This window comes from Megalobrama amblycephala, linkage group LG20 (assembly GCF_018812025.1).
Source record: "Megalobrama amblycephala isolate DHTTF-2021 linkage group LG20, ASM1881202v1, whole genome shotgun sequence".
In the NCBI taxonomy this organism is placed as follows: domain Eukaryota; kingdom Metazoa; phylum Chordata; class Actinopteri; order Cypriniformes; family Xenocyprididae; genus Megalobrama; species Megalobrama amblycephala.
The window spans coordinates 25325951-25349289 of NC_063063.1; the positions used below are offsets into that span (position 1 = coordinate 25325951).

The 23339-nt window shown below is 36.6% G+C and overlaps 1 protein-coding gene and 1 long non-coding RNA gene across 2 annotated transcripts in view; one reads left to right on the plus strand and one right to left on the minus strand.

Annotated features, from left to right (window-relative positions):
• LOC125255247 overlaps positions 1-23339 on the plus strand; it is a 44888-nt gene that overhangs the window by 17356 nt on the left and 4193 nt on the right. Inside the window, exon 4 of the long non-coding RNA XR_007181867.1 lies at positions 17291-17414. This is a non-coding gene — a long non-coding RNA (uncharacterized LOC125255247). The remainder of the gene's footprint in view (positions 1-17290; positions 17415-23339) is intronic.
• si:ch211-216b21.2 (heparan sulfate glucosamine 3-O-sulfotransferase 3A1) overlaps positions 1-23339 on the minus strand; it is a 46213-nt gene that overhangs the window by 16521 nt on the left and 6353 nt on the right. The gene's annotated exons all lie outside the window — the stretch shown is intronic.

The following is a 23339-nucleotide window of genomic DNA, read 5'->3' on the forward strand; positions in this document are numbered from 1 at the left end:
ACTGTTTGCTTCTGAGTTCACACCGAGTTTGCTGATTCGGTGACACTGAAGTAATAAAAGCTGATGTACGTAAGTGTATGACTTAATAACTAATAATGTGGGGTATGCTTGTGTGAATGCAAACAGGGCCAGCACATGGCATGGGCGCACACTCACACACCACCAGTGCCGTAAAGAAGGAAAATCCCAACTTAATTCCTGGTGCCTGGTCCTCCCAGAATATAAGATCCTGTAGAACAGCAGCTGTATGAAGGCAGCCATTGTTCTGCTCTGTGTTGAAATCAGGATTGCAACAATGGTTGGTCCTCAAGACCACTTAACAGAAAATACAATTACAGTCACATGATCCTTCAGAAATCATTATAATATGCTGATTTGGTGCTCAAGAAACATTTCTGGCACTAAACATTTGAATGGTACTGTAATAATTATAGCAAGTGTATACTGCACTCCTGATAATAAAGTGTTTTATAATTGAGCTTCAAATTGTGATATAGTATAATACAGAAATAATGATAGTAAACTAGTGCACCAGTGCAATATTATTGGGACTTGTATAATGTCATATAAAATCGATGCAAACCAGTCTTCTTGTATTGAGTTGTGAGCGATATTAACCGAAAACTAGTGGTCTTTGCCTCTGCAAAACTTGCCAGTATGTTGTTTTTAATTTATTGCTTTGAATGTGCTTACATTTAGAAATTAGCAAATTGTGAACTGTCACAGTACTGTATGTGCTGCATTTGATTAAGAAACTACTTTTGAATACATTCTACAAGTATGCATGTTTGTAGTACACTGTAAAAAGGAATTGTTAGTTTAACTTAAAGTAAATTACCTGGTTGCCTTAAGATTTTGAGTTCATTGAAATTAAAAATTTGAAGGCAATTGGTTTAAAGGTGCCATCGAATTGAAAATTGAATTTACCTCGGCATAGTTGAATAACAAGAGTTCAGTACATGGAAATGACATACAGTGAGTCTCATACTCCATTGTTTCCTCCTTCTTATATAAATCTCATTTGTTTAAAAGACCTCCGAAGAACAGGCGAATCAGTGTAACAGTCAGGATCATTAATATGTACGCCCCCAATATTTGCATATACCAGCCCATGATCGAGGCATTACACAAGGGCAGCCAGTATTAACGTCTGGATCTGTGCACAGCTGAATCATCAGACTAGGTAAGCAAACAAGGACAACAGCGAAAAATGGCAGATGGAGCAATAATAACTGACATGATCCATGATAACATGATATTTTTAGTAATATTTGTAAATTGTCTTTCTAAATGTTTCGTTAGCATGTTGCTAATGTACTGTTAAATCTGGTTAAAGTTACCATCGTTTCTTACTGTATTCACGGAGACAAGAGCCGTCGAGATTTTCATTTTTAAGCACTTGCAGTCTGTATAATGCATAAACACAACTTCATTCTTTATAAATCTCTCCAACAGTGTAGCATTAGCCGTTAGCCACAGAGCATATAGCCTCAAACTCATTCAGAATCAAATGTAAACATCCAAATAAATACCATTCTTACGCGATTAGACATGTTGCATGACGAACACTTTGTAAAGATCCATTTTAAGGGTTATATTAGCTGTGTGAACTTTGTTTATGTAATGATAGAGTCGAGAGCTCGGGAGGGGGCGGAGAGCGTGCAATTTAAAGGGGCCGCAGCATGAATCGGCTCATTTCTAATTATGCCTCAAAATAGGCAGTTAAAAAAATTAATTTAAAAAAATCTATGGGGTATTGTGAGCTGCAACTTCACAGACACATTCAGGGGACACCTTAGACTTATATTACATCTTGTAAAAAAACGTTTGATGGCACCTTTAATCAACAGAAAATCAAAATATTATATTATCTGAACGACATTAATTATTGAAGTTGACAAAAGAAAAAATTTGATAAATCATGAAAATAATTTTCTACAGTAGCTATGTTTCCACCCACCTATTTTTATGCGCATTTTGGGATATCGCATAAAAAAACGCTTAATGGAAAAGGCAAGATGCACATACATTTTAAAAATGCGCATTAAAACCGAGAATTGTTTTTATGCAATATGAAAATATGCGCATAAACTATGATGGAAACACTTTTACAGAATAAATTCCTTGATGCGCATCAAAAAAGACGTGACTTTGCGATGGGACGGCATAACTGGACCAACCAGCGGACCGATTTCGTTGCACAGCATCTAAAATGCTGTTTTGGTCATTATGTAATGCCTGAGAAAAGTCTGTCGTTAAAGTGGTTCTGTATGATTCAGAAGCGCCTCACACGATTGCGTTCACAAACACCAGGCATCTAAATGCAACATAACATGACAGCGTTTATTGGGTTTCATCTGCATGCTCTGAGAGGCAAATAATTTATTATATACAAAAATTATTATATACAGTGGCTTCTACTGTAGCAACTTCCATTTTTCTTAGTGATATTTAGCACTAAGAAAAATGTGCTTTATTTAGTGCTTTATTTGCAAATGTTTGATGCAATATTCCAAATTTCACAACTTTGGATGGAAACATAGCTAGTGTAGGAATATAGTCTGGACATTTTCCATGTTCAAACTGTCATTTATTTATTTGGATACTCCTTTCCAATAGCCTAGCCTAGCTGGTAAAGCATTGGATGTGCACTTAGAAATCCCAGCAGAAGTCATTTGGTTATTTTTCTCCTCCTGTTTTATGAATGCTATCTCTGATAGGTTGGCTCCTAACCAAAAGAATGAACATATATATATATATATATATATATATATATATATATATATATATATATATATATATATATATAAGAAAAATGGAAAGAGTATGCCAGCCCAGCACTTTTTGATACTATTTTCAACATAGTGTGATTTGAAATGTATTAATCCATAAGCTTACATACTATATTAGATAGTATGCAAATTGGGATGTCTGGTCTTAGGTGTTATATATTATGTTGTCTAGTCATAAAAAGCATATAGAAAAATCCTGTTTAAACAATCTGAAGCTGTGCAACCAGGTTATGGTATTTCTTCAAGAGCCAGAGGTTTAATTCCTTTTTATTTTATAATACAGACGTTTTGGTGTCTGCACCACTTTTATTGACCTATTTAGGCCAATAACTATGAGCTAGAAGGAGGCACAGGCCAAGCAGTGCGGTTTGAGAAAGGATGAAAGTAGGGAAAAGGGAAGATGATAAAGAAGAAGAAGAAGAAGAAAAAAAAGAGAAGGCTTAGGGATGAACCATCAAGCACTTTATGGAAGAGTGAGGAGCAAAGCTGATTACACAGAGTCTGCTCTCTCTCTAAGTCCCTCTCTGGTTGTCTTAAACTTTTCTTCTCTTACTGTAAGCTATAATCTTTATTTCTTCCTTGTTTAATTTCTGCTCTTTCATCAGCCTCACTTACACTTCACTGTCACTCTCTCTCTTCTCTTCCTGAGCTCTTTCCATGTGATTACACTTGAGTCTGTTCTTCACTCAGTCTCTGTTCCTCATCAGTTCTCTCTCTCTTCCTGTAAGACTCTTATACTTTGAGCTCTGCTAACACAAAAGACTCCCATCCTGCTCTGCCTGTCATGGTGCCAGTTCACTCACAACTCTTCCCTGCGTCGCAACAGCCTGCCATCATGCAGACTTCACAGCTCAGATTAGCATGTTTAAAAATGCCATTTTATCCCATGCTTCATATAAACTCATTACAGTGCTTGCAAGGCAGCACTAGATTAATATTGCTTGAACATTATGGTTAGGGGTTTGTTTTAAACCCTAACTTCTGAAATTAAAGCAGCCCGAACCAATTAACAACAAAGACTTGAGTTTGTAGATATTTTGTAGACATTTAGATAAGCTGTCAAGATTTTCTTGTAAACTTTTTACATTTCTACCTAAATTTGTATCATTGTTTAATCGCCCTCATATCTTTTGAATCCTGTATGCTGTTATTTTTAATTTTCAGTCTTTATTTATTTATTTAAATGCATTTAATGCATTTAGTATTCAAAAAATGCCTGTGGTGCTGGTTGGATGTCAGTGACATTCATTGGTTCACAACGTGTTAGTTAAGTGCATTGTAACCAAATGTCATGTTTAACCCGCACCATAGGTAATATTTGCATACTGAATCACAATTGGTCTTCTTTCTTGAATATATTTGCATACTGAATTAGGATCTTTTCTTAATCACATCTATTTAATCATCTGCTAAGACAGTGTTGGGTCATGTTGATTCTCGGGTGCAGGTGACAGAAAATTATTAATCTATTTATTTAAAGGGTTAGTTCACCCAAAAATGAAAATTCATTAATTACTCACCCTCATGTCATTCCACATCCGTAAGACCTTCATTCATCTTCGGAACACAAATTATTATCATTGAAATCACATGACTTTGTCAGTTTGATACACGCTCTGATTTGAAACAAAAGATTCGTAAAGCTTCATGAAGCAGTGTTTTGAAGTCGCCCATCACTAGATGTTGTTGAATAAAGTCGTTATTTTTATTTATTAAAGTATTCATAACATTAAGGGCCCTATTTTAACGATCTAAACGCAAAGTGTAAAGCGCACGGCGCAGGTGCACTCAGGGCGTGTCCAAATCCACTTTTGCTATTTTAACGACGGAAAAACGGTCCGTGCGCCGGGGCGCATTTTTGAAATGGGTTGTCCCTATTCTCTTAATGAGTAATGGGCGTAACGTTCAATAAACCAATCAAAGTGTCATCTCCCATTCCCTTTAAGAGCGAGATGCGCTCGCGCCATGGCGGATTGCTATTTACATGGCGGAATTTGTTGGCGATGAGTCAGTTAATATATGTGTGTGTATTGGCACGATTGTTCAATTAATTAGCCAATTTCGTTCATCATTATAAGTAGTAATAGGCTGAATTGAAAATAGGTTGCCTAATTCTAATACACACAATGACTATTCACCATTACATTTTTATATTTATGTAGCCTACACAATAATATTCTTTTACACTGTAATCCTTTTGTTTTTAATATTTGGCATGTTTGTGTGATGCGCATCCCTGTGTGTAATAAGCAAAGTCAACGCGCACCGTGGACGCGCCCAGAGGCGCAGTTTGTACCAACGCGCTCTAACAAAAAAATATTGTGCCATTGACTTTAAACTTTAGACCAGGTTTGAGTTGGTCTATGGCGTAGTCTATTTTCAGCTCCTTAAAATAGCAATGCGCCTGAACACACCTCTTTTTTAGACCAGCACGCCCATGGGCGCACTAACTGGCGCAAATGCATTTACTAATTTAAGGACGTGGCGCTGAACGGGAAAACGCGAACGGCGCCGGACGCAAACTAGCAAACACACTTGCGCTGCGCCTTGCGTCGCATTGCGCCGGGTGTATTATAGGGCCCTAAGGTTGAACAACTGTAGTCACATGAACTGTTTTAAATATGTCTTTAGTAGCTTTCTGGGCATTTGAAAGTGTTAATGATCTTGCTGTCAATGGAGGCCTCACTGAGCCATCAGATTTTATCAAAAATATCTTAATTTGTGTTCCGAAGATGAACGAAGGTCTTACGGATACATTTTTTTATACGATAAGAAAACATGCTCATTATCTATGATGAAAACAAATTTACCGAATAAATTCCTCGATACGCATCAAAAAAATCATATGACTTTGTGATGGGATGGTATAACTGGACTAACCAGCAGATCGATCTCATTGCACAGCATCTGTAATGGTGTTTTGCTTGTTCTGAAATGCCTGAGCAAAGTTTGTCGTCAAAGTGGTTTGGTATAATTCCCTCCCAGAACTGTCTACATGACTGCATTTATATCCGCCTCCGAAAGATAAAATGCGTTTTGTCTGCACGCTCTGAAACTCAAGTAATTTATTATAGGCTATACAAAAAATATTATGTACAGTGGCTTCTACTTTTCTTAGTGATATTTAGCGGCAGTTTATCAGGAAGCGACGATTTTGTTCTCTTCAACTCACTGAATGGAAATAGTGCTTTATGTAAGCAATAAGGTAGGAGAGGCTGCGCTGTATCATGAATACGTCACGGCTGAAGGGCGTTGTTAGGCATGACGTGAAGCGGAGTGCCTGGAACCCCTTCAGCCGTGACTTCACGATACAGCACTAGCTGTACTGCACTTGCTTTTATAATACAGTTACCACACAATACAAATATTAAAGCCAAAAATATGTATCAATGCAATTTTCATGAAGTAAACTTTCACTAAAGCCTTCCTTCCACTGGAAAAAATAGTCCCTGACCATGAACAGCAACAGAAGTTACTAAACCTTCAATTGATCAATTTGTGCAAAACCAAAGTTTAAACTTAAGCTTACCTGAAAGTTTCCTTGAGGAAATGCAAATCTAGTTACATATACCCTCTTACTTTCTTTTCCCTCTACAAGGATTTCTTGCTTAGTAGTAGCATGTTCAGAAACCAAAAAACAGCAGTGTGTGTTGCCCGTCACAAGGTCGATTATAAGTCTGTTGTTGCTTTAAATATTTGATGGGATTTCGTCCCCCTTTCCTCTTACATATTGGGCGGAACAAGTAATGTGCCTCGTAATAATGTGTTAGCACTGTAATTTATCCGAACAAGGAGTGTGAAGAAAGGCAGGAGGGCTAGAAAATGGGAAAAAGGGGTGGGTTAATGTGCCATTTCCATTTTGGAGGCCTTTTTTTGCATTAGCCATTAAGTAAATAGCTCAAGGAAAAAATGGAGCTCTGTGCACCTCGTTCACATCCCGCAGAGCTGAATCATGCGGTACAGGTGACCGTGACGGTAAAATGAAAGAACGGAGCTATCTGCGGCAGTTGAATTAGTATGTTTAATATGCAGGAAGATTGAAATAGAGGGGAAGAGATGAGTAGGGCGATGAAGAAAGCCTTTGTGGTTTGTAACGTGTCTGAACCGAGCGGCGGTTGGACTGGGCTCGAACCCAGATTCAACAGAACCGAAAAATATGCGGTGAACCCTGATAAAAAGAAATATCTGTCCTGGGGGAATAGAAACATGTAGAAATACCTCTTCCTTTTTCCTACAGTGAAGGAAAATCCATACCACGGAGTAGAAACAGTCTTTTTGCTGATAGGAGGTGTGACGAAGGGTGTTGTGAAAAGCTGTCAACAATGGTTAGGTTTATGGGACTGTTATTTAAATGAAGAGGATAAGATGAGGAATGGATTACAGAAGGATGCTGTTGTAAGACTTTAACAAAAGACCTATTGAGAACTCGGCCTTTGTCTTGGAACAAAATAGAAAGATTGGTTTTTGATAGAGTGACTGTTTGGAAAATAAGCCACTTTTGCAAACAAGAAAAACAATGGAAGAATTTAAATTTTGAATGTTGGCAAGCTTAAGGGTCACAGAGCCTGTCCTGGAAAACAAAAGACTGGTAATTTTAACACAAACTGCCATAAAGCATCTGACATCTATGTGAATGATGATGCTTCTTTTTTCGGTGGTGTATTTATACAAGTTATCTGTCTTAGAACTAATGTGCTCATTTCAAAAAAATAAACACACTTACATTCAACCCTGTAAGCTATACACTCTTAATGGCAGAGATTATAAATGAACAGTTGTCTGTGTCGGCCGTAATGGCATATAAGGGTGTTGGGGTGGGCCGTCCCGATATGATAACTCGCCTAATCAATCAGAGAGATTTTACTTTATTTTTTCATACTGATGCAATCGCTCCTCAAAACGCATTAGCATAATGGGAGAGTGCTGAAGGAAGATAATGTGCGAATTTTTGGGGAATCGAGAGAGGGAGAGAGATTGAGTGAGGAGGCCATGCTTGAAAGACAAATGCCCTGTACATACCAAACAAAGTCTATGAATAAAAACGGGGCGTGAAAAGAACGATTAGAGATTGAAATGGATTATAATGAGGACGGGATCACTGTATGAGCATCGCTTAAGAAAAAAACATTTGCCAAAATATAGAGAATAAAATGCGTATTAGCTGCATTCATATTCTCTGTGATTTAACATCTGATATATAATGGCATCTGATTTGCATATACATTAGCTATCACGAGCAGTACGATGTATGAAAATTGCAGAGGAGGCAGTTGGTCATTTACGCACAGTTTGAGGCAGCAGAAATGAGTAGATTAAAAACAAGTGTGTGTGTGTGTGTTGGAGATTTTTTTTGCAATTATGCAGAAAGCAACATTCTGCCAGCTCTAAATCTTTCAGTGCTGTAGTTTAAAGAAGCTCTGCATCAGTATTTGTGTCAGAGTGAGAAAGTGATGACAGGTAAATGAGCACGTGAAAATGACATTGACATTTACACATCCTCCACATCATTAACACATTTCCACATATTTAAATCGGTTCAGTCAAATCTTGTGCTATATTTTAAAATGCAGCCCGATCTCATGAGAAAGCAAGAAGCTGTATGATTTGAGATAACATTCATTTCTTTAGCACAAACAATAGCTGTTTCCATCCACTTATTTTTATGCGCATTTTGGGATATCGCATCAAAAACTGCTGGATGGAAACGGCAATATGCGCATAAATTCAAAAAAATGTGCATAAAAAACGTATGCGCTCATTTGAGTCGGATACGTTTTTTATCCGATAAGAAAACATGTGCATTATCTATGATGAAAACAAATTTACAGAATAAATTCCTCGATACGCATCAAAAAATCATGTGACTTTGTGATGCAAACTTATACTAAAGCCTTCCTTCCACCGGAAAAATTAGTCCCTGACTGTGAATCGCAACAGAAGTTACATTACTACGCCATTAGATGGCAGCAAAGACTGTCTTTATGAGTGTGTCAGTCAGTAGCGAAGACTTTTACATTGAGAAGACTGAATTGTTGTGAACACGGAACAAGATGCAACTGACAAATGCTTCGACTAGCGCTGTCAGTCAAGGGAAAACCCCTTAACTGTTAAAAGGACAAGATAAAACATTGGACATTTAAACAGATTTTTTATTAAGAACATAGGACTGACCTGAAGGAAAATGCTAAATCTTTCTCTCAATACTCTTCTACATAATACAGTAAGCTTCAATGAACAATATCAACTGAGAACATACAGTTTACATCACTAAGAGTGGTTGCTAAGGGTGTTGTGTAGTGATACACAGAACTGTTGGGTGAAGTGGTCATGGCCGTGTTTTATCGTGAATAATCAGAATCAGGGACAGGAACTAACCATTTTATAATTGCAAAGGTTTTATGCAATATTCTAATTTTGTGCATAAGTTAAATTTACAACTTTGTATGGAAACACAGCTAATGTGGGACAAGTTACGTGTCAGGGTCAGAGGTTTTCTAGCAAAAGATTTAGGGATAGGAAGACCCAATAACTAGGCAGGATTTCTGAGTCTGTTCTTCCCTCCCCTCTGAGCAGCTAAAGCGATTAAGGACCTCATGGTCTGATCTGGCCGGATGTCGGAACATTGATGTGTGGGATTGTTGTGTGTGGCTTAGAGTGATATTAGGTGTGGTCGGAGGGTCTGATGCCTCATTTGTGCTAATAAAATGTCTCAGAATAGTTTGTGTAATGGAATTATGGTTGTTGCGGAAACTCTGAGGGACCTCAATTAAGGTGATAAGCAAATGAATCACCCACAATGGTCCGCCTGTGTACTGTAAACAGTGGGAGGAAACAGGAAGTGATCTGACTGAGAGATTTTTAAAAGCGGACATAAATCTCTGTATTTCCAAGCTGTTTTCCCAAAGGTCTCTTGCTCCGAACAAAAGGAGGATTTCAAACTTCCTTCTCAGAGATAAAATGAGGAGGAGTAATGTATACTTCCAGAAGACTATGGCTAAATATAACTTTTGAGTTATGTGAGTTTGATAAAACTTCCTCTTGAGTACTGCAGTAGAGCATGGTGATTTACAACAAGTGGCTCACACTCATTTTTTTAATTTATTTCTTTTTTTTTTTTTACTTTTGATTTCTCACCCTCTTCTAAGGTAATACTTGCTGTTGGGTGTTTGTATGTGCATGCCACACTTAAAATGCATTTCAATAACAAAATATCAATAATACTGGCATCTGAAATTTTTTTCCTCTTCAGTTTTAGCAAAGTAACCGGAGGTGTAGTTCATCACATTAACAATGAATATGTTCAAAATACTTAATACTTAAAATCCTTAATTTAAAATATATATATACATACAATAACAATATTTTTTAATTTAATTTTTTTTTATATTTTAAAAAAGAATTTAAATTTATCTAAAAATAAATACTTTTATTTTAAACAATATACAATAACAATATTTTATCATTTAAATATTTGTATATTTTAAATACATTTTTATTTATTGTATTTTTAGTTAATTTTAATTTAAAACGACATTTTTTATAATAAATATAAATTTTTTTTTTTTTTTTATATATATATTTTAATTCTTTGTAAATGAATGAATCTTTCTTTATAATAAATTGGTTTAATATTTTGTTATATTTTGATATTTTGTTAATGACATTAATACATTTTTAAGTGGCTAAAGTGTCCAAATACTTTCTGAGACCACTATATTGTGAATTGTGGTCAAAAGTCAAACAATGTACAAAAAAATACAAGTAATAACTACTTGTTAAGCAGAGACAGCGGAAACGTCAGTACTTGAGCCAGTAGCTGAAGGGCGTGTCTCTCAAGAGGATGAAGGAATGAGAGATTTGAAGGACCTTAGAGGCATCGCAGTTCTCAGGGTGTCCTGTTTCAGGAGGATGTCATTAAAAACACTCTCTTCCTGTCTCATCTGTCCAAGCTCTTTAAATATGCTGTCACACTCACTCTCAAAAGAATGACATGGATATACAGTATAGTGTGCGGTCTGAGCATTATTAAATGTTTAAGGCTTGTAGGCCAGGTCGTGAAGAGGTCATACAAGCTAGTGGTTTCCATTTGATTCTTGTTTGACTCCACCAGACAAACAATTTTTAATTAAATTAATTTTCGATCTAATGCAGTTGCGTCTAGATGTAGTTGCTTTATAACTACACTACAAGTAATTGAAAGTTAAAAGCAGGAACACTTCCTTGTCTCACATTGCCTTGACCAGGGGTCTCCAAACTCAGTCCTGGAGTGCCGCTGTCCTGCAAAGTTTAGTCCAACCCCAATTAAACACACCTGAACCAGCTAATCAAGGTCAAGAAAATTTCAAGCAGGTGTGTTGGAGCTGGTTGGAGCTAAACTCTGCAGGACAGCAGCCCTCCAGGACCGAGTTTGGAGACCTCTGGCTTAGACAATTAATCCAGTCCTATGATGTTATGTTGAGCAAAGTTGGGATACTCAAAGAAAACATTGCAATTTTATTTGGTGTTGTAGAAATTACACACTTGGTCCTGAAAAAAACTGAAAATTTCCAAAGTGCAACTGGAAAAGTTCATGCAAATTAAAGGATTAGTCCACTTTTAAATAAACTTTTCCTGATAATTTACTCACCCCCATGTCATCCAAGATGTCCATGTCTTTCTTTCTTCAGTCGAAAAGAAATTAAAGTTTTTGATGAAAACATTCCAGGATTATTCTCCTTATAGTAGACTTCAATGGGCACCAAACAGTTGAAGGTCAAAATTAGTTTCACTGCAGCTTCAAATTGTTAAACACGATCCCAGATGAGATATAAGGGTCTTATCTAGTGAAACCATCGCTCATTTTCTGAAAAAAAATTGAAAATTATATAAGTTTTAACTAGAAATGCTCATCTTGAACTAGCTCTATTCTTCTTCTTCTCTATTTGAATTCCAGCAGTGTAGACGCTGTATTACTGCCCTCCACAGGTCAAAGTTTGAACAAATTTTTATATGCAATATGCTAGTTCAATAGTATATAACAATTAGTTCAAACTTTGACCTGTGGAGGGCAGTAATATGCTTAGCAGCTTAGCTAGTTCAAGATGAGCATTTCTGGTTAAAACTTATATAATTTTCATTTTTTTTTTTCAGAAAATGAGTGATGGTTTCACTAGATAAGACCCTTATTTCTAATCTGGGATCGTGTTGAACAATTTGAAGCTGCAGTGAAACAAATTTTGACCTTCAGCTGTTTGGTGCCCATTGAAGTGCCTACTATAAGGAGAATAATCCTGGAATGTTTTCATCAAAAACTTGGAATGGAAAACTTGGAACTTGGAATGGAAAACTTGGAACTTGCAAACTTAGAAAGAAAGATATGGACATCTTGGATGAAATGGGGGTGAGTAAATTATCAGGAAAAGTTTATTTAAAAGTGGACTAATCCTTTAATAAAGGTTATGGAAAAGTCATGGACATTTCTGAAGTCTATATATATTTTTCTTGTTATGCTCTGAATAAATTCTTAGGCTAGAAATTACTCTTTGTGAGTGCGATAATCTATAAAATGTTTTTAAAAAGCTTTTAGAAATAATAATAATAATAAAAAAAAAAAAATACTGGAAAAGTCATGGAGATGTCTATAGTCTATATGTGACCCTGGACCACAAAACCAGTCATAAGGGTCTTTTTTTTTTTTTTAAATCATAGCTGAATAAACATTATTGTATGGTTTGTTAGGACATATTGGCCGAGATACAGCTATTTGAAAATCTGGAATCTGAGGGTGCAAAAAGATCAAAATATTGAGAAAATCACCTTTAATATGTCCAAATGAAGTTCTTAGCAATGCCATTGCAAAAATAAATTTTCGATTTATTTACGGTAAGAAATTCACAAAATATCTGCATGGAGCATGATCTTTACTTGGCAAAAAAAAAAAACATCGATAATTTTGACCCATACAATGTTGGCTATTTCTACAAATATACCAATGCGACTTACGACTAGTTTTGTTGTCCAGGGTCACATATACATTTTTTCTTGGCTATTTTATAGACTTTTTGTGAGTATGATCTCTGAAAAAAAGTATTTTAAAAATCCTTGACTAAGAAATTACTGGAAAAGTCATGGAATTTCATTGGTTAGAAAATGTAGAAACCCTGTAACTAAAATAAGTAGAAATCAGTCTTAGTGTTTAATCGTTCCCTTTGGTATTTTCTTCTTTGCTCTGTTTTTTAACAAACACAGCACCTTTTTCACTTTATTGCAAGTATAATCAATGTCCCATAAATGCTTCATTTTTCACAAACAAGAAAGCAAAACAAGCAAAGAAGTGCTTCTCCTCCATCAATTAGACACAACGTTCTGTCAGAGTTCCTCCAGACTGTTTAATGGTGAGTCAAAGCTGGTTCCATTAGCAATTAGAAGTGTTCAGTTTGGGACTCATTAAATTACTGGACCTCGTCTGAGGAGTCTGTGGTTACAGTATCCATCACAGGCCCACACTCTATCTTTATGCAAAAGAGCCAAGCTCTGCCAGTGGGCTTCATTCGTCAGTGCTCCGGTGCCAGAGCGGGTCACTCTCTCCTGATGACTGATTTGTCTGCTAGCCGTACCGACTAGTAGGGTGAGCTTACGTCTGGCTGAACGTATATTCATAAAGAGGATGAATGGTTTTAACATAACATATGCTATGCACATAGACTTTTCATGTTATATGTCTACATTGTGAATTATACACAAAAGAACATCTATTGGATCTTGAAACGAGTCCAGTAAAAAGTGTGCAGTCTCTCTTCTGGGAATTATGAGACTCTTTAAACCACAACAGAGATCATCTCTTGAAATGTATGCAGAATACGTAAGAACAAAGGAAAGAATGTTGGAACATCCCAACCTGCTAATTATGCATCATAAATCCAAGGATATTGCGGTAGGGATTACATGATATTCAGACTAACACCTTAAACACCTAAACATGGTTTATTGCACCGTGTGCAGACTTTAACATCTGTACAGTGCTTGTATGTTTAGAGAGACGATGGCCACCTGAGAGATTTTACCACAAGAATAAGGATTAATACACCATTCATAGGTGAGGTATATGATGTCTTTCTTTACCACAGACGTCTCTCTTTCTTTCTGTTTTGTGTGTTTGTGTGGGAGATCAGCCCAGTTGTGCTGAGACTGCCAACCCTCAAGTGTCTGTTACTGGAGCTGTGGTGTGCGCAAGTCTTCTTGCATGTTTCTGTAACACTGGATTAGACTGCAACTGCCATGATACATTTCCCAAATTCATTTCTAAAGTCAAAACAATATGCCTCGAACACGAACACATCAGTGGCTAAAAATAAAAGCAATATGTGCACATATTGTGGATTATGTTGCCTGTGATTGGGAACTACAGCAGAATTATGACAAGGCTAACATCAATGTGTTATATCGATGCTTATATACTACTGAATTTATAGTTTGTTCAAGAGTCACCGTTATTATGAGAACTTGAAGATTGCCTTCAAAATTGTTAGTTTCTATGGAAAAATGTTTGGCTTTGCTAATGGTAAAAAAAATACTTGATCACCAATTGCTTTTTTTTAAAAACAAAAACATTGAATAAATGATTAAATACATTTCCTAGCTTTCCTTTGTTTTGTATGATGCAAGTTGTCAAATGGACTCACATCATATAACAATTTCATTAAAAATATGTTATTGTGAGACAACAAACTAAATGTTTTTACTGTTTGGAATAGGGTTGTCAAACATACCTATACTATCAGTACCAGTCATACTAAAAAAAAAGAAAAGTTGACTGTACCAGTATTTTTGCAGTACCAGTAGTACCGATAGACGCTGCTTTCAAATGCTCTTGTTTGTTTGAGTGCTTTCTGAGCATCAGAAGTATTTTTATTTATAGCATGTTTTTACAAGTGTTAAGCAGTGTAGCCAATCACATTTATATCTGTTAAGCATGTGAACGCAATGACCTATCAGAGGTGCTAGTCAGTAAGTTAATCAGAATAGGCTTAATGCATGAGTGTAAACACAATGTAAATGGGAGATTCATTATACAATTAAGACAGCTTTTTTTATTATAACGGCAGTTTTCATGAGAGTGCAAAATTCAGTGAGCTTGCGCTTTAGAGACTGACAGATTATAAAGGGAGGCTCTTTTTTTGCTTTATTACCATTCACAATCTGAATACAAGTTTAGTTTTTCATGCTGCTAAGTACACTACAAAGTTTTTGGGTTGACATCCTGCGCGATTGACACTGATAAGCACTGTATGAGACAAAATGGGACAATAAGTACTTAAAGGTGCCCTCGAATGAAAAATTTAATTTATCTTGCCATAGTTAAATAACAAGAGTTCAGTACATGGAAAAGACATACAGTGAGTCTCAAACTCCATTGTTTCCTCCTTCTTATATAAATCTCATTTGTTTAAAAGACCTCCGAAGAACAGGCGAATCTCAACATAACACCGACTGTTACGTAACAGTCGGGGTGTACGCCCCCAATATTTGCATATGCCAGCCCATATTCTAGGCATTAGACAAGGGCAGAACATCTGGATGTTCACAGCTGAATCAACAGACTAGGTAAGCAAGCAAGAACAACAGCGAAAAATGGCAGATGGAGCAATAATAACTGACATGATCCATGATAACATGATATTTTTAGTGATATTTGTAAATTATCTTTCTAAATGTTTCGTTAGCATGTTGCTAATGTACTGTTAAATGTGGTTAAAGTTACCATCGTTTCTTACTGTATTCACGGAGACAAGAGCCGTCGCTATTTTCATTTTTAAACACTTGCAGTCTGTATAATGCATAAACACAACTTCATTCTTTATAAATCTCTCCAGCAATGTGTAATGTTTGCTTTCGCCACACAGCATAGCCTCAAACTCATTCAGAATCAATGTAAACAATATAACAGTATACAATACTCACATAATCCGACGCATGCATGCCGCATGCATGACGAACACTTTGTAAAGATCCATTTTGAGGGTTATATTAGCTGTATAAACTTTGTTACGGCACTGTTTAAGGCAAGCGCGAGCTCTGTGGGCGGAGAGCACGGGATTTAAAGGGGCCGCAGCATAAATCGGCGCGTTTATAATGATGCCCCAAAATAGGCAGTTAAAAAAATGAATAAAAAAAAATCTATGGTGTATTTTGAGCTGAAACTTCACAGACACATTCAGGGGACACCTTAGACTTATATTACATCTTTTAAAAACATAATCTAGGGCACCTTTAATTCAACAGTTTTTGCTCTGGTACCGAAATTGGTACAGCGAACAGTGAAATTTAACTGGTATTTGTACCGACTACTGAAATTTTGCTATTGTGACAACTCTAGTTCTGCATGGCAACTCTCGGAGTGTTTGGTATGGTAATGGGTATGACAATGTTGTATGTTTGGTCTTGGCGGAATAGATCTGCTATGCTGCAGAGCAAGTACAGGACTTGCTACTGCCAATACATACACAACACATTGCTGTGAGCAAGTAAGAGATGCTTCTGCTGTACAATATAGCGTACATGAATTACCCGTAGCAGATCTATACTGGTGGAGCTGGGGAAGGTGGAAGGTTTCTGAAGCGTGCTGCACTGCTAATGCAAGTGCTACCCATGTATTTGAAGCTTGAGCACGCAAGCTTATTGGCTGCTGATACAGCAGGAACAAAACCAGCTGTGCCCTATAGATAATGACGTGATTACGAGCAGGTTGAGTTAAAAGACCTAATAGCCTGTGCCATCTAGAGTTTCATGACAGAACTTTGTATTTTGAAAACTCATACAGTAATTCTGATATTATATGAATCTCTTAAAAACAAAACAAAAAAAAAACGGTAAGTTGTGAATAGATTTGTTCTAGATGTGTTTATTTTTTTGGTTGTTCTTTCAGAGCTTGCCTTGCAGGCAGAAGTACACAAGGAAAGAAAATGGGTTAAACTGGGCTGACCCACACACAATTACATTTTTCACTTGGCATTTCTATGCAGTTCCCCCTCTCTGTCTTGTTTTCTCTCTGATTCACAGTGGCGTAGGGACACCACAGGACTGGCATGGTTTGTACTGCTGGCACGGGTCACATGGAAAGATAACACACACATTACACACTGCAGCTCTCAGGACACCCACAGCGTTAAACACCAAACAATATGAACCACATCAACACTAGTGCAAACTAATAGTTTAAAACAGCTCTTATAATATTTCAAATGTGGCCGTGGAACAAAGTATGCCAAAAACGCAAGAAAAAGACTACTTATGCATTTTAAAAGAGGCCTTTGTGCTGCATTCATATGAATGGAAGTGGATATAATGGGTCTACATTTAATTTTCACCAGATGATTAAGATATTAAATGTTACTTATTAATATAATCTTGCCAGAAATGTTTTTATTCTACTAATTTTAAGCATTTTAACAGTTATTTCAGGATTGAAAAGGAACTACTTATCTATTTTTTGTCTCTCTCTCTCTCATGTCTATCTAAAGGTGGAAAATTGCACTCTCTCTCTCTCCTATGATAAAGCTGTTGCCTGCACACTGGGAAAGTGAAATCCATCATGCGACGGAAAGGGTTTATTCCACCATTCCGCCCCATTGAGGCCCGTAACACGTATGTCCTCTTGCCATGCATCATTTACCCACAACATCCCGCTCTCTCTCTCTCTTTGTGTCTGGTCTTGGTACCGTCTTTTGGCTTGCTGTAGCGACAGCTTTGCTCACATGCAGTCTTTTGCAGGATTGATCTATTGTAGTTGTTGTTTTTTGTGGGTAGTTTTGGGTCTAGTTCACAGACATCAGCGGATCCTTTATATTGTCAGACTCCCTTTGCATTGTTCCTGCAGGCTCTGCACGGACATAAACCCACATGCACTTCCACTGCCAAGTGCTTGGTGTACTATTTCAACTTCTTTATAACAGGATAACACTTTGCTACCACTTTCGAGGTTTTTCTAAGGAAAGAGAGAGAGGAATCTGCAGAGGAAGATGAAATGACACTAAATTGCTGCGAGTGCTGAGGGTTTTTTTTGAGCTGCTTTGGTTGATACATTGAGAACCGCCCTAGGTTAGTTTGCTTTCAAATATACAAAAACATCAACCAGTGTAGTTCCACAATGCTCAAAGCAAGTTAACAAATATTTACATTCACAGACATGCCCTTGAGAGCTTGTTGAATAAATTGCTCTGTATATCTGTGAAGGTTTCACGATTTTGTGGCAATAAAATGCCTTCACTTAGATGACGATGACGTCTTCACTGGTAAAACAAGATTGAGCAAACGCAGCTGCTGTTAATGTATTCTATCAAGACTTGTTTCTTTCTGTAACTTTGTGTGGCTATGCAGTAATTCACACGTTGAAGAATCAGTAAAGGTGCGTTTGTGCTGACAGAGATTAGATGGAGGTCACCATGTTGCAGTACTGTTGGTTGCTAGTTTGCTACAGGTTTCTCCTCGATTATCCAACTGTTTTAGAAGGTGGATCACACAAGTACCTGTTGCTCATGTTACCTAAAATCACCAACTCTTATTGAAAACAGTCACTTTATCACTATGAATCGCTGCAAATGTAAACACCACTTAAAGGGATTTACTCAACCTCATGTTATTCCAAACCTGTATGACTTTCAGAGAATAGCAACTTTCGGTCTGTTTCTCACAAAGTTATCGTATGATTTCAGAAGACTTATAGTGCATGAGTTGCATTAAACACTTTTAATTAGGTTAAATTTTACCTCCTTTTTTTTTTTTTTTTTTTTTGAAATACTGAAATACTGTGAAATCTATGATGTTCTCCTTAAAATAGTGACTTTCTCACATTTGGAGTCATGAAAATGCCCGTAAACACACTGATGTTTTGAGGAATGTGCGTACAAAATTTATATTACGATAATGATGATTGCAGGTCAATTTGACTCGCATCCTTTAATGTTTAAAGGCAGCTGCACAGACCCAAATTAAAAAAACAGCTACATTTTGATGTAGTTAGATGTATCTCAGTTTCTCAAATACCCTCTGGGGGTATTTACATTTACATTTATGCATTTCATTTTGGCAGATGCTTTTATCTAAAGAAACTTACACTGCATTGAAGGCATACTTTTTTATCAGTTCATGCATATTCAATTAGCTGGAAATTGAACCAAGGATTTTTGTGGTGGAAGCGCCATGCCTAACTGTTTGAGCTTCAGGAAAGCATGCAGAAGTTTTTTTTTTGTTTGTTTTTTTTTTTCCCAAAAAGGTTGTTACAAATGTTTTTAAAAATGTCAAAAAAATAATAGTGTTTATAATATTCACAGAGAAGACTTAATATTAAAAGTTTTTCATAAAGTGATTTATGGTAAATTTTATTGAATCTGCCATTAGAATCATAACTTAAAAAAAAAAATATATAAGGGTTAAGATGCTTTTTCATCATTTTGGAGTTTGACATCCTCAGACTACATTTACTTTTATTATATTGAAAAGAGTGACCAGAATATTCATTAAAATCACCTTTTGTTCTGAACAGAAGAATGAAAGTAGGGTTTGAAATGACTTGAGGGTGAGTAAATGTTGGCAGAATTTTCAATTTGGGTTTTCTTCTAAAAAAAAAAAAATAAATAAATAATTGCAAGCTGGTCTCAAGATGTAATGTGGATGGAGCCTTTGGATGCACAAGTGTCTTACTGCACTTCGATGCTGTGCCATACAATATAAAAAGTTGCCTAGACACCATCTCTGTAGTTAAAAATAGGCCTAACTGTTTTCTCGGGATCAAAGCTTGCACAAATCGAACAACATAAACAAGTGGTGACACCCGACTTGTGAGTAACTGATCTCTTGCATTCCCATCTGTGTCTGCATGAGGGTCACTCCCATGGCAGACATCTCTCGCCTTTTAGAGTTGCTCCATGTGACCTGTAACCTGCAAATTATCAATCCCTTTTCCCACTCTTTATCAAAGCCTGCTTGCTCTCATCTTAGTTGCAAAGTTGTGTCCTGCTGAGCGGTGTTCAGGTTGTGAGGTACTGTAGCTGTGGCAGAAAATGGTATCAGGTGTGTGTGTGTTTATGGAGGTGTCTGTGGAGCAGTCTACACCTGCTCTCTCTCTTCAGTGCCCACTGGGGCTGGATTCCCAGAATGCCTTTCAGGCAGCTGTTGACAGCCAGCACTGTGCCCTGGCCCCCCAAACGGCTCTGGGGATCAGCTGCTTAAGAGGTTGTTTGCGTGTGTGTGTTTGAGGGGGTTAACACAATGTGTGTTCTGCTGAGAAAGTCATAAGACACTTGTTGTAAGTGTGTGTGTGTGTGTGTGTGTATTGGGAGGGGGGGGGGGGGGGGTCTTAAATATGTGGCAATACTGTGGATGTATGCCTATTGTGCTATCATAAAATATTATATTGTAAATGATATATTGTTTTTTTTATAACATAATATATACTTTAGATCATTGTATTAGTTTGTTTTAAGTTTACATTATTATATTTTATACAACAGTTCTTTCTGGTTCTCGAATCTGATGTGCGATATTCTCCCAGTATCAGCACTGGTACCTTTTCACTGTTTGTATCACTCCACTTGTGGCGACTTTCATAGCGGTTGAGCAAAATTGTTTAGATGCTTTCGCAGATGCGAGCTCCAGGCCGTCAGCGGCCATTCAACGCTCATGTACCCACAGAGAACAGCTTCATCTTGGCCATTCTTTGTGAATTTGCCTCTGACTCTTGTGTAGATAGTAATTAAATGAGATATAATTAATTTGGGGTATATCAAACAGGCAATCTTTGGTCTTATTAATCTATTACTTGTTCCAGAGCAAAACGATTTGGGTTAAGGGGAAAAGTAAGTTTCATAACTTTATATTTAGGCTATATTTATATCTTGTACTAGAGCACTACTTTTTTATGTTGACTGAATTGTTTGCTTGTATTTTTTATTTATTTGATTGTGTATAGAGTTTGCTTTTGTTTATGCCTTTTACAATGGCCATTGTTGTTAATTTAAATAATGTTGTTCAGTAAATATTATTTTATATATTGGTATTGAATAAGGGTCCGTCAATATTATCAGTGAAAGTTACATTATTACATTATTATTTATATTAGATGGCAGCAAGGACTCTCTTTATAAGTGAGTCAGAACAAGGAAGTTGTTTAGTGCTGTGGGAAATCCCCTTAACTTTTAAAATGACAAAGACAAAGATATCACTTTCTTCAGCAGGCATTTTTTATAATGGATATAATATTATGGACATCGACCTGAAGAATGAATGCTATATCAGATGCAGGTAATACACTCTTTTAGTCGATCTCGCTCTCATAATACCATAATAATCTAGAAAATACAAAAAGCTTCAATGAAGCGACTCAACTTTCCTTTGTTACTAGTTCTGAAGTGATGTTTTAGAATTAGAATTTAGAATTAGAACGGAGGCTTGGACTCAACTGTTAAACTGTCAACTTGAGATTTGAATCCATGGTGGAAAGAAGTAGTTCCTCACAAAAGAGGGTTTTTAAAGACACACAGTTGTTGTTCTTATTTATTTACACACTTGTGCGGTCGAACTGTTGTATAAATGCAATATCACACTCTTAGCCGTGGAATATGGCTGTATATGAGCATGCTGTGATTACCTACGGCCGAATCACAGCCGTGCTGATATACAGCCATATCACACTGCTATTTGTGTGATATTGCTCATATAATAATCTAAGGATGTATTAATATATTAATACAAGAATCTAAAATATAAATGCATTATTTAAAAAAAATCACAATATATTTACTATATAACATTTTATAGTAGCCCTAAGATAGTCAAGCCCTAAGATAACACTAAAAACACTGATTATGCTTAACAAAGTTATCACTTAAAGTTCTTAAATTCTAATCTTTAATTAAGGAAAAGTCTTGTGGTTTAAGCAAAAACTCATTGTTGCCCATTACCAAGATTTTACTTGGCTTGCATATATTTTGCAAACATTGAGATTTTTTTTTTATACTAACATTTTAATAAATATTTTCCTACAGTTCAATTAATGAAAAAGCCTGTCATCTAAATAAGCACTAATTTTGAAATTGGCATAATGGACGAAAGTTAAGCGAAATGTGTGAGAGTCTTTCTCCTGCTTTACATTGTTTTAACCGTGATCCAGTTATGACGCAGCGATGCATCGTGACACATGTATCGCAATGTCTATTGTATGTGAGGTAGTTGACCATACGCAGCCATAGTCTATCAATGTGTATATCAGATTGCATGCGTACACATTCTCTGAACAAGAGTTGAGAGACCTCTTGAGTTCCCTCTCACAGTTGTACCCCTGACATTAATTGTCACCCTCCTGAAGCCAAGTCAAACTCTTTCACTTTACAGATCCAGTTACTGACCCCTCTCACCTCCAAACATGACCTAGATATAAAAGTTATGCACCTTCCTGTGACCCATGTCTGTACACACACACAAACAAGCACATTTATATACTCTCAGCTTCTCGTTGTAAATCACAAGGTTCTAACATGGCTCAAGGTTTAGTTATTGGCATCTTGCTTTACAAAATAAACAATCAACTTTTAGTCAATTTTAGTCAAGGAGTCTGTTTACATGTGCAATTTTACACTGGTAACAGAGTCGTTAGTGGGGAAAAGTCATGCTTTGAGCAAAATGTGATTAGCATACCTCTATTTTTTTTTTTTTTTTGAGTGTTTGGAAAATTGTAATTATGTAATCTAACTATTTAAATGTCTACTGAACTTCGTAAGAGAGAGATGAGAGTGTTTCTTTGTATATTTGCAGTAACTTGAGCGATCATGTCACAGCGGTGCCCCTAGCCAAACCAGATCAAACGCCTCCACACACGCACAGGGGTCTCTTTGTTCAGTGTGATCTCATGTCCCAGCTGGCTTATGTCATCCTAGCACTACAACATTACAGTACAACCTGCCCCAAGGCTGGCTCAGGTAGAAAACACTATAATGATCTAATAAAGCACATGCAGGTGTGTGTGTGTGCAAGCAGGTGAACGAGGCACCTCTATAGGTGTGTGTAGCTTAGTGTCTGAGATGTATATAATAGCTAATAATAAAAGTTCTTAATTGTTTTTTTTTCTTGCACCTTGAGTTCAGCAAAAAACTTTTTTGATCTCATTAGTATTATGAAAAGTGTAGTGGTTCAGGTATACCCTACAATGACAAAATGTCCCCACAAGGGTGGCGATATCCGAAATCCTTGTCCTTGTGGGGACATTTTTTGTTCCCCATGAGGAAAACTGCTTAGAAATCTTACAGAATGATGATTTTTGAAAATGTAGCAATGCGGAAAGTTTACTGTGATGGGAAGGTTTAGTGGTAGGGTGGGTTAGGGGATAGAATATACCTTTTGTACAGTATTAAAATCATTATGTCTATGGAATGTCCTCATAATACATGGAAACCCAACATGTTCTAAAAGGCTCAACTTTTTTTTTTTTTTTTTTTTTTTTTTTTTTTGCTTCAGTTGTAGGTGATTTTTCATACTTGTTAAGCTTTTGTGATAATTAAATTCCTCCCAACAAAGACT